The following is an 11,901-nucleotide window of genomic DNA, read 5'->3' on the forward strand; positions in this document are numbered from 1 at the left end:
TGTTGTACCGACGGCTGCACGGGGGTTAGCGCTGTCACCTCACAGCAAGAAGGTTCTGGGTTCGAGTCCCGGTTCGAACCCACCAGGGCCTTTCTGTGTGGAGTTTGCATGTTCTCCCCGTGTATGCGTGGGTTCTCTCCGGGTTCTCCGTCTTCCTCCCACAGTCCAGAGACGTGCAGAATGGGATTAGGTTCATTGGAGACTCTAAATTGACCGTAGGTGTGAATGTGAGAGTGAATGGTCGTCCGTCTCTGTATGTGGCCCTGTGACCTGTCCAGGGTGAACCCCGCCTCCCGCCCAATGTCAGCCGGGATTGGCTTACAGTCACTGTAAGAGCGCAAAACATTTACTGGCAACGCGCCGGCATTCATGCTTCCCGGGGACGAATGGGAGGAACACTTGGGCGTGCTCGCGTATCATTCCTAGGTTAACCTTGCAGTCCCCCCAAAGACAACAATCGTCAATCGGTCTTCCTTTTGATGCGTCACTGATGCCGACGTGAAACTGGATGCAAACATTGCGCAGCGCTCCTCCGCAATTAGCTGAGTGTGAATACTGGATATGATCGAGAGGCGGTGTTGCGTTTGCAGCCGCTCGGCAGAGTTTGTTCGCGCGTCTGAAGTTTTTGTTTTCCACCAAACAGGAGATAATGATCGCGAGTCAGGAGGTATTGGTCTTCGGTTTCCAGGCTCGGCTCTGTAAACACATAACAGTGGTGATTGTCTCGTCCAAAAAACTACTTTTTGTGCATGAGGAAGTCACATTTTGTTCTTTATCTGAATTCAATGCTCCCCTGACACAACATCACGCTTCCAACTGAGGAATGTTTTGCTCTCACTTAAGACTTTTCCTCTCCGTCTCTGCCACAAAGGTCAGTGCCCCCCCCCCCCCCCCCCCCCCCCCCCTCTAAACACAATGGCCGCCGCCACCAGCTGCTGGACTGACTCACTGCCAAACCGTTTGACCGCGCAGCTTATCACACGATTTAACATCGCCGTCCGAGACGAAACAACACGAGCCTCAACTGTGAAGGGGAAACAACAGACTCTCCGCAGCTCGTGGTGTCTCTCACCGAGCCGCCTCCTGATTGATGCCCCGATGCGGATGAAGACGCGGCCGTTTAACTGCGATGCGCTGTCACAACTTTGCGGCTTTTTAGCAGTTTTCAAATATTTCAAAACGTGTGTTTTTTTCGCCAGTGGGGCTCAAAAAGAAAGAAAAAAACAGTCGCGGCTTGTTTGTGAGTTTGAAAACAGGAAATGGGTCCAATGTCATGCGCTGCACCCAGAGCCGATATCTCTCTGTGAAGCGCCCCTGTGATCCTTCCCATGCCGCGTTTAACTGGATTATCTATGGCGATACAATTTTTGTGATGTATGATTCACTTGCCAAAGGCTACTTTTGTAGGGGGTGGGTGTGGCTTCATTTTATTTATTTTTTTACTCTTAGAACATCAGACCCTGACAAAGTATTATAACCAAGGGAAACTAAATTCAAAACACTGTGGGCTCTTGAAAAGTGAGTAATGTATATTCCCTTGAGATGAAGTAATATTGGCAACACCTACACTAAATTAAACATTAACTGACAAGATCATTTCCATTTTACATCATTACTTCATTCTATATTACCAATGGCTCACCATTGTTGGTAACCAGAATGCAAAATAAAAAAACCCATTTCATTTGATTTTATTAACAGAATTCCCAAAACATTGTTGGCTGCTACTGTAAATGGATTTAAATGTTGTTTAATTTCTTGACCATGCATTGAGACAAACTCTACCTTTAAACCTTGAATCCTGAGATTCCCTCTTCCTCTGCAACAACTCTCCGCTGTCTTGTCGTCTTAAAAACACAACAAAACTATAAAGCTACGAGCCTGGGAAGACAAGCGGGGGCCTGGGCGACATATGAAAGAGCCAATTGTCATGTTGAACCAATTAAGAGGCCGCAATCGAGAGTCGCGGACAAAAACTGAGGGTCACAAGGTCAGGTTATTAAGTGAGTGGCATATGAATCGGCCATTGTTGTCGTACAAACTGTCTTAATTTTGGCGGATTACGTCCGGGGGTTTCGCTCGAAAACAAAAATCATTAATTGTATGATCTTATTCCCGGGAACCGGGCTGATGCCGCCAGCAACTTAGGAATTTTCCTCCTGCTCATCACATCTCTTCCACTATTTACTTATAGCTGCTATACAGCTTTGCTACTAACATACACACGTGTATTTTTGAATGCTTGCGGAAATGACTGTCTCCTCCTTTTGTGCATTGTTTACAATATCCGACTTTGCAAAATGACATGAAACCAAGCTCAGGGATAAATATCCAACTACAGCTTATGTCTACTGCCTGAAAGTAACAACAGCATCGATAGTAACAAAGCCTTATGGACACTACAATATGTTCAGTTATTGTTTTCCCTGCTCTCTCACTCTCTTTCCGTGTCCTTGTTGTCTGCGTCTCTCTCTCTCTCCCCCCCTCTCCGCTGCCTCAGGAATGAATCACTCCCACGAGAGGAGCTGGAGTGGCACTTCACACTGAAAACAAGCAAACGCTCTTCCCTCCCTTCTGCTGCTGGTGTTTACAGAGGAGCTGTTAGTGGCGCAGATTCACAAAGGACTGTGTTGTTAACATGAGAAGCCCATGTTCCATTATGACTTGGTATCCAATGTGAAAAATGATTACACAACTGAAGGCATGCATGTTCAATCTTCAATGAAACACTTTTCAAATTTCAAGTTTCTTGTTGAGCTTTTAGGGGAAACCAGATGTCTGATAAACTTTCCAATCATTTGTCACAGTCACACTGCAGTCTCGGCTACTACGCAGGGCGTCGCGCAAATCATCTGATCTTTTTCTTTTTTTTTTTGGTAGGTCAAATTGAGGCAAACACAATTTGAGCAAAACCAAGCGCAGTAAGTCGGTCGGCCAGGAGCCCCCTCCCATAACGACCTGCTTCAAAAGACGTCCCGCACAAAGTGGCGGGAACGAGCGGACGACGTCCACGCAAACGCAGACGGGCAGGAATGTTTGCCGTGACTCGTTAGTGACGCACTATTTGTTGTTGTGTCAGGCTGCAGTCCGGTTATTGTTGAGAAGGGGGGACGGGGGACGGGGGACGGGGGACGGACGGGGGGACACTGCACTTGTTTGGCAGGGAGTGGGTGGTGGTGAGATGAGGGAGGGGTTTTGTTGTGAGGACGAAAAGTCGAGGGTGTTCTCATTTCATTTCCTTCTTTCCCTGAAAGGCCCTCCCTTCCACGCTCTGTCTCCCCCCCCCCCCCACCCCCACCCCAACACTCTGTTGTTCCTAATGTCTTTCCTGCGCAGGGTATCGGACCTGTTCCCACACCGCGTGGGACATCCGTGTGACCCACTCACAAGCAAGATACACCCTGCTCCCGCTACACAAACACCTACATACTGCAGACGTCTGGCCAAATACTTTAATGTACACAATAAATTCGGAGGTTTAAAGGATGGTTATTATGTTTCTATCATTAAAAAGTGGAAATGCAAATCATTTTTTTAGGTTCAGAGTAAAGTAATGTATTTTGGTCCTTTTAAAAAGAAAGTTTGAAACTAGAAAGTAACTTGTATTTGAAGCTGGGGAGCTCTGCGGTTTCAAATAATTTTTTTCTGTCTTATTTTATTGCCATATTTTGTGGTTTTATCTAATTTGTCACTCAGGATACGATAAAGACAAGTCTGGTCATAAAGTGACAGTGGCCAGAGAGGGACAATTGTGCCACAATTGAATAAAAAGACAAACATAAGCATGTTAAAAACAGGCTTCTTTCTGCGATAGCTTTCTTTAAATTCAAAAGCCATTTCCTGAACTCTGCCCAGACCTCCCCTAAATGTTGTGGTCTGTGCTCAATCCAATAAAAGTCGATCAATGAGCTATCTAAAAAAAAATGAAGAAGGTTAATATCTTTGTATCTGTAATGTCAGACACTGGCAGAGCATACGGTGTAGGGTAGGTCTGCAAAAAAGATTACACAACGGCAACTATCGGAATAAGCCCCTCCATGTGCACCGCCCAGCGGGAGAGAACACAAAACCTATTTCCTGTTTGTGTGGAATTCAAAGCCCCTCCCCTCCATTTCCTTCCCTTGAGTTCCAATTGTGCACCTGCACCTTGAGGCCAACACAAACACGTTCAGCCGGCGCAACACGAGACTGGGAGGTGAATTCATCGGCCGCACAACAACACATGTTGAGAAACAATACGACTGCTGCGTGAAAAAAACACAAGTCTGTTTTTCAAAAACCGGTCCTTGACAGCATGAATAGAAAGTCCAGGATGCGTTCGGATTCCTTGGCCTTTTGTCTCTCGCCGGCCGTTGACTGCCTGCAAATGGACGGTGGGATAAATATAGATTTTTTTCTATCCACCTTATTATGTGGAAGAATGAAAGGAATGCAAGCAGCTGCAATTACTCATTGTCGAAAATGTAAAGATTCTGGGTCACGGTGGCAGATTCGTCGAGAGAAGCCTGAAGCAGCGCACGCGCGTGTAAAGTGCAGCGGATCCCATTGATAAACTCTCTTGGTTTATTTGACATTTGATAGATATCGGGAAAAAAATAAATAATGCAAAGAATAACACGGCAAACATTCAAAACTCAAGAGGTCAAATTCCACCCAATTTAGTTTTTTCTCCCCTATTTGAAAAGTAATGAGCTCATTGACCTTTTTGAAATCGGGCAGTGGTTATGTCTGAACACAATTTATGACACAGTAAATGGACTACGTGATATTTACGTAGCTTTTTTTATAGACCACCCAATGTGTCACATTCACCCCATCACACAACACTTTTCCTATCACGTTTTTTTGCCCAAGGACACTTCGACACAACGAGCCTGGGAATCGAACCATCGACTTTCCGATCAGGGGCGACCCTCCCTACAGTGCCCCTTTGGAGCAGTGGATGTCAATTAGTCTGCATTTCTGATCAACTGCATCTTCCATGGCCGTGGTCGAGCATAACCAGTATCATCACATTGGTAACTGGAAGTCGGTTGGCGAGGCAACCGTATCTTTACAGATGGACGCTCCGCATTGTAGAATTCGTTCACAAACGGCCTTTTGAAAGGGGATTGAAGGTTCAACATTTGTCATCTTTTGTGTCGCCCCAAACCTTAAAGCCTTTAACCAAAGTTTTCAAAAAAGAAAAGAAAGCATGTCTCTCTCTCCTGTTTCTTTCATCAGGTGCTCTTGAACCCATAGTGTGCAGGATGTGTTCAGATGCTTTTGAGTCATTGTTCAACAATTGTGAAGAGTAAAATAAGATGGCTTCGGAAAAAAACAACAGAATTCCTTAGAAATAACACACACACACACACACAGTACACATCCATTCCACCCCCCTGAATTCAGTGCCACATCTGCAGACAGTGTAGGAGTGGTTTACAGTAAAACGGCCGAAGCTGCAGTGAAATTATAGAAGTAAATCAAAACACTCACAGACGTGCGCTCGTTCCCAGATGTATCTTTCACTTTTGTTTTTAGTAAGAGCGTGGGCAGCGCACATCCCACCTCAGACCTCTCTCTTTTTTGGGTTTAACGCTTCAGTGGGAGGATTCGGAGGCAGCAGAGTGGGCGCCTCACACAAATATAGAGCTGCGAGAGCGCCTACGTTGTGCCTTCAAAAAAAAAAAAAAAAAAAACGATGAATGACTCCTTCTAAATATTTACCTTTCATGGGTCGTCAGCTTTAATTAGACAGTAAAGAGGGTCGTGAGCGGAGGGGTAATTGAAACTGAGGGGAGCCAGGAGGGAGAGATGAACACCTACGTGGACGTGAATGTCTATTTTAAAAACAACAACCTGATTATGAATGGGATTGTGATTGTTTCCACGAAAAACAGAATAAACAGACTAAAGGACAACAGACGCAGGTGGAGGAAAGTGCTTCACATTATGGTATAAGACGGGAAAACAAAACAAATGGGTTTACGGTCGTAGTTTCAAGGTCTGCAGTGTCTTAGAGGAATAAATCACGGTGGATCTCATGATCCGTGACATCTATTTAAAGTCCGGCTGGTTGAGGGGAAGCAAAACAAGGTTTGTCCTGGGTTTATTTGACTGCTTGTTTTTCTGTCACTACGTTTCTACAGGAAACGCTGTGGACATTTCACCCGCACACGATTGTGCAACTCTCTTCCAAAGAAGTGAAAGTGATGGATGTGACGGCAACATGTTTATTGTCCACATGGAAGCCGTGTGCTGATGGAATTGTATTGAATTTTTACTCTAAATTCACTATATGCACTTTTGCTATTATCTAATCGCATCATATCCATCAGTACATTAAGCGTATAGCTGAAGTGAAATGAAATTCTCTGTGCAGTGAATCATGTTTTTTCATGGATTGCTGGAAGTCAGTTTGTAGCTTTTGGCAGAACATTTGGTCTGAGGGGTGCGTCGTCTATTCTCAGGAACTTGTCATAACTTATGTGCTCACTGGTGTAACATGACTTCGACCAACATAAATGTACAGGTATGCACATCATTTTCGAGCTCGTGCAAAGACTCTGTCGTTAAAAAAAAGGTACGAAAAATAAGTTCAAATCAATCGACATCTAACTCTCAGATATTCAGCTTCAGCCTCAGCTCACCTGCGGTTTACAATAACATAAAGCAGATGTAGTTCGGTGTGAGGAATGTACATGGTTTGTCTAGTCAGAGAGGATGTAAGGTGTGTGTGCATGTGTGTGTGTGTGTGTGTGGGGGGGGTCATGTCCGTGAAAGTGTGTGCTCGCCTCCCATCCTCAGAGGATATCTGTGTGCTTGACATGGAAGTGAAGGGCACGTCCAGGAAACAGGCCCTCTGTCCGACCATCGTCCATCACCAACAGCAGACGCCACAGGGGTCCGGCACAAAGGGGCAAAGGGTCAAACGAGGAGGAGGAAGAGGAGGAAGATGAGGACGAGGAGGAGTGGGAGGAATCCTAACTCACCCGCCAAATGTGTAGCGAAGCTCAACAGTTATTTTCACGTTGTCAGGTGACAGTCCTTGTTGAACTCGTAGTGAGAACCCATTTTCCATTTCCCGAAAACAGGAGACACAAAAACGCATGTGCTGTTAAGAGCCCGAGAAAGCAAACACACAGACGACAGCTGACGACGGCGCCTGGCCTCGTCACCAATTATGCAATCGAACACCTGCACTCTCCTCTTTGCTTTCGCCAAGAAAAGGCCAAAAACAACCACGGTAAACGTAGCATTTTCATGCGGTATAAAAAAGTTGGCATGCATCTACAGATCAGCTGTCTGCGAGCCTGACTCACCGCGGGGCCTCTGATCGGCAGCTCCCGTCATTACAGGGCCGCTGTCGCTGTGGGTGAAAAATGATCTCCTTTCTCCCATCTGAGCTACATCGCTATAGGAACACGACTCGAGGGTCGCGTGGTTTTACTTAAAAGGGAAGACGGATCACGTAGAGGAGTGAGACAATGCGCGCATGACTGGGTTAAGGCTGCGACTCTGCAGAGGCGTGACAATGGAGGGGGGCCGCGTGCGCGTGACTCGCGCGCGGCGAGGTTGAGGAGCAAAAAGTGATCTGAGGTGACCCGTTGACTTGATGAGAAAGGAAGTCTCTCTGGTGACAAATACTGAAATACGCGCACAGACACAGGAATCTGTTTACTGTGCATCATTCAAACTCCGATGACCGAGGAGAGATTTCACCAAAATATAGACATAAAATAAGTGACAGCTGTTGCTGAGCTCCGCTGTGCACACTTAGTTTATGACCTTTGGTCTCTCATTTCACCAGAAAAGTGAGAAAAACAAAGACCAGGGGCCACACATTGTCACCAGACAGGGTCGGGGGGCTTCCAGTGTCTGAGTCAGACCTCTTTACTGGAAAGCCCGTGAGTCAGCCGTCAGCCTCCCCCACCCTAATCCCCCCGTCGTCTCCCCTTCACTCCCCTTTTCATACCCGCCACATATCGACTGCTCCTCTTAACCCGAGCTGCTCCTCACGCTCGTCTCTCGCTTACATACATGCAAAAAAAACCAAAAACGTGCGGATAATGCACGATTGGATTTTGCCATTGTGCAGCCAGATGTTTTCATTCTTTACCAAACTCAGGGGAAAGAATGTCCCCAGTAAAGCGTCCCACCCCTCTGCCCCAACCCATTATACCCCCACCTCCTCCCCTCCCCCGATTCTCGGGCTCTCCCCCCTTCTTCACCCCCATTCCCGAACTGTAATGATCTCACCCAGCTGTCACTGTGTAATCCCACCCACACTCACTGCAGCACACGGGTCTGCTGCTGCTGCTGCTGCTGCTGGCGTCTGACATCATTTGTTTAGTCCGTGTCACCATTTCCCTGAAATCCAAACAAGCTGCCTGTCAGAAGTGTCTGAACATCTTGGTTTAATTCTAAGCTGTTTCTGAAAAATGGGAATAAGAACTTGATGGGAGTTTTGATTGACTCTCCTCAGCATGATTGTCCCAGTGGTAATTTTTTTCCGACAGAAAAACTTCACTACATCACTAATAACTTCCTGAAAACATAGAAATGAGTTTACAGCATATAAAAAAAAAAATTGAATGTGAAAGAACAGATTTTTTTGGCTACTTGTTGGCACAGAAAGAATTAACGCAACACCAGAATATTAACTAAGATGATTTACCAGCTAACAGTTTCTTATTTACAGATCCTGCAGACAACGGAGCAACTTTATTCTGTATAAAAATATCTTTTTGGCCAAGTGATGGGTGTGATTCTTCATTCCAACATCCACGAGTGTTTCTCTAGCGCATTTCCTGCAAATACAGAAGAACTTAAGTTTGTTTTTCTTCTCGTCACTAATTTGCCGACCATCATCGTGCTGGTCAATCTGGGCGGGGGAGGAGGCAGAAACAACCCAAACTCGATTAAACCCCCTTTTTTCATTTAAGCAATTTGTGGCCAAAGTTCGAATAGAGCACGATGTCCCGGCTGATCCGCCATTATTACATTCGGTCCTGTTAAGACCATTAGGTAATCAAAGTCCAACTGAAGATGCTGTCACGCAACCATACAGTGACCGGAGTGTTTTATGATGTAATGTGTTTAAGGAGAAACATGGAATCACGACATGTAACAAGCATCCAGACGTCGGGATTCAAGTTGATAACATCACGTGAAGATGGTTTATGAGGTCGTACACGGCAGCTGACTCTGATCAGGAATGAATTCATGAGAACATAAAAATGAAAGGAGATGTATGCCAGACACATCCATGAAGCAAATATTTTGGTTACCAAATTATGGCCACCAGTTGAGATTGATTTACTAGAATTGAAATCCTCCATTTCATTTTCAATTCTCACAGGAAGTCATCCTCCACACCACTCTTACGGCTGTGGATGTCGAGGAGGCGATCGACAAAATAACAAATCCCCATGCGGACCCTCATCGAGCGCCGCCGTCGTCAAGCACCACCGGAAGAAGAGGGCATATGCATATGCATGTGCCTGGCGCACTTTCATGTCTGTGCGTTCCTCGTCCACCCGGAAGCTGTGCGCTCGGTGTGTAGGAGTCGGGTCGTCGAAATGAGAAAACCCCTGCAGCCTGAAAGACTCCGAGATCGGCTATTCTCGCCCGAATGCTGATGTGTCAGAATGTAAGAGGCGTCAGCGAGCGAAAAAAAAAAAGGAGCGCCGCCCACAACCTCGGGGCCCGGTTGTACTGTAAATGTAAACGCGGTGTTTATGTAATTTGATGTTTTTACGCAATGAAAAGGACCATGGCTGAGGTGGATGGCAGCGGCACTCGAGGGGGTGGGGAATGATGTGCACCCACCTTGCTCTAATTGCCATATTCAGAGGGAAATTAGACCGTTGGAAGGAGCCGAGTGTATATAAACGTGGAGCGTATTCTAAACATTTACAAGAAGAGATTTGGAAAAGTGAAGGTTGTGTTTTGATTCAATAACAAAGTCTAGTAAGTCCGTGTTAACCCTGCTGGTGACTCAAAAAGAAGATGCACTGAAACAAAAGACTTGAGTCAGAGCAGGAGTCACTGAAAAAGCCTTTTGATAATCTCATGTTTTCTTTTTCAACTGAAGGATAACCATGTTATGGGTTATTTTTTAACAAAAGACCTTGAGGACAAAATCCTTTTAATTAAACCCTTTCGGATATCAAGAAAGTTTTTGTCATCAAGACTCGTCTCGAATTCCTGGAAAAAAGTTAATTCAACAACATGCGATTAATGTTGAAGTTCCTGTAAATACAAAAAACACAATAACAACTGTAAAATACCACTTTGAATAGAGTACATAATACCCCTGAGATTCAAGATCTGTGTTTATAGATTTACTCAAAATCCGGTGCCGTTGCACGTCTAGTATTTACCTGAACCACAGTTTCTATCTCCACTTTTATGTCTCAGAGTTGTGTTTAGCACTAAAACAGGGTTATAGCGCACAACAATGACGCAGCTTTAACGGGAAAAAATCAAGGCAGCGTTTAGTCAATATGTGAAACACTAATACAATCGTCCTTATTGCTATGTGTAAGAGTGAAAGGTGTCGTTGCCTTGAGCGACGAACCCACAAAAGAATAATCACCCAAACTCAGCTCAATGGAGCCTTTTTAGCGACTTCCAGCTCATTGTTTTGGTTGTCGGGCCTGCGACCTCTGCTCTCACCCTATCATGGCCACAGACAGGTGTTTTGAAACGGTAAAAGCTCCGAAAGGGAGCCCATTGAATGATCCTTGTCCAAAATAAGAAAAGAGAGAGATGACGTGGTGACTGGTGAATGTAGCGGAGCATTTAGCAGCTAAAGGAGTTTGTTGAGACCTAAATTGGGATGGATGGACTCACAGTTGGTTGAGAGAGTGCACCGGCTGTACCTGGACACGGCAGCTCCACTCCACGGTCACTCCTTCATCACTTCACCAGTGCAAGATGGCAGCGCCCGTGTATTTGGGCCCCATTCTTGTACAGAGGGCAGAAGAAGTGGAGACACGTCATCCATCTCTATTTACGTTCCGTGGTGGAGAACAAAACAAGCTGAAAAAGACGTTGTGCTTGTACTTAAAATAAATACGAATTTCCCCTCTGTGTGCTGGATGTATATGACGTGTTCGCCGTGACAACAATTATAGAGCGACATGTCATATGTTTTCAGTTGGTGCTGCTGCCCCGCAACTTGTCGAATAATTCAATGGATGAATGGAGCTTTTAAAGCAACGAACGGAGCAAATGTCACGATTTGCTCTGATTCATCGTGTGCATAAATGAATGGCAAGGTAGGAAATACAACTAAATTGCAGCAAGCTTAAATGCATTTTGGGAAATTGAGTGTGCACAAACAATTTAGGCGCTATTTCCATTACTCCTCTAACTACAGAGAAGCAAGTTTCTCTTCTCAGATAAAAAAAGGTTAACCTGCGGGTTGCAATGGATTGTCCAGGATATCTTGAATCCTACCAGCAACACCAGCAACTCATCATTCACATTAAAACACACTGCAACAGCTTCAAAAACGACTACTTTACAAACTTTTTTTAAGCGACTGGGGCCCAAACTTGCAGACAGATACACACACACACACACACACACAAACACGCACACACACACACACACACACACACACACACACACACACATTCCGGGTTGAAACCTTACACCCTCCTCATCTCAGCTCTCCAAGAAAAACATTACGCGGCTTCTTCTTCTCGTGGCTGCGGTTGAGACGAGAGGAAGAAGAGGAGCGAAAGAGAATCTGGACGGACGGCGACGCGCGGCCAATCAGAAGCAGCGAGGTGATTTCGATTTTCCGACTCCCCCGCTGCGATTGGCCCGAGCGCTCCCGGGAGGATCCCGCCCCCCGCGCGGCGATTGGCGGGTTTTCCCGGCTCCCTCCGTGGAAGTCTTTTGAAT

The sequence above is a fragment of the Scophthalmus maximus genome, chromosome 20, assembly GCF_022379125.1.
Source record: "Scophthalmus maximus strain ysfricsl-2021 chromosome 20, ASM2237912v1, whole genome shotgun sequence".
Taxonomy (NCBI): Eukaryota; Metazoa; Chordata; class Actinopteri; order Pleuronectiformes; family Scophthalmidae; genus Scophthalmus; species Scophthalmus maximus.